The following is a 1331-nucleotide window of genomic DNA, read 5'->3' on the forward strand; positions in this document are numbered from 1 at the left end:
TTAACGTGTCAAAATAAATGTCTGAAACATATCTGTGATGTTTAAAGCTCTTTATTTGGCCAGGAGAAGTAATTATTATACATGCAGAACATATTTATTTAGTCCAGGGCGCAGTGGATATCAAAAAAGAAGTGCAGCAGTCTATGAAATTAGACCAAAACAACTTTATTTCAATATCATGTATCCAGAAACATATTAGGATTTTGTTGAGATTATGCATCAGTGTGTCAGGCTGTAACAAGTTAAAAAAGGTTTTGGTTAACCCTACTGTTGTCCTCGGGGTCCAATTTGAGCCACTTTCAAAAAGTTTCTAAAAGTTTTTGGGTAAAGTTAGAAAAAGTCAAAAAGTGACAACAAATGTTGGAGAAAACTTCAAAAACTTCTAACCAACAACAAAAATGTCCCAAAAAAATCGACAAAGAATACCGCAAATTCTGTATGGTAAATCACTGTAAATGAAATGTTAATACCCATAATACAAAGTTTATAACAGTATTTAACCGGAAAAGAAAATTATGGAAATTTGCTGGGCATTTTGTGGTAAGTAGGCTAACTGTAGAAATTAAAGCAAAGTCTAACAGTGAACTTTGGGAAAAGTGAGAAAAATTTGGTTTTAACTTAAAATTTTGACAAAGAAAAACTAAATTTTGATCAAAGGGAAGACAACACAACAGTCAAGAAAGTTTAAGTCTCGCAGTTCACAAAATTACCATTATTATTAAAGTCAACCCTTTGGATTTATATAGGCAGTCAAATCCATTCACCTACACGGTCATTTTATTAATTATAGGCTATGTAAAGACTATTAAAAAGGTCGACCCATCCATAACGGTAAAACACCTCTTTACGATCATTTGGCAGTCAAAGAGATATAGTAATTGAGATAAAAGGTTGAAAATATAAACTTAACCCCCCTTTTTTATCTAGCAGATTAATAAGGATGAGGTAAACAATGAGTCGCTAAACTAACATAAAAGGTATTTTTCTCTTCCTCAAATAAACGTCTTAATGGATCCTTCTTGATTTTAACACATTGAAAGACCACACATTTCTCAAAATTAAAAAGCCTAAATATACAGTATGTACTGTAAGTTAGTTGTTGTGATCATCACATCATAGAGTTTTTTTTTTTTTTTTTTTATATGTATAAGAAAAGTTCAGTTCTTCCTTCCAACCTCCAGGTCGCACTGTTTACCAAATATTGAAGAAGATGTGATTTATTATATACCATAGAGACTGCTGCAGGCGGTAATAATAAACTAGGCTAGTAATAATAATGATGTGTACTTTATTGATCCCACAAGGAGAAATTAGTAGAGTTGTCAGAGTTA

Source organism: Etheostoma cragini, chromosome 5 (assembly GCF_013103735.1).
Source record: "Etheostoma cragini isolate CJK2018 chromosome 5, CSU_Ecrag_1.0, whole genome shotgun sequence".
NCBI lineage: Eukaryota > Metazoa > Chordata > Actinopteri > Perciformes > Percidae > Etheostoma > Etheostoma cragini.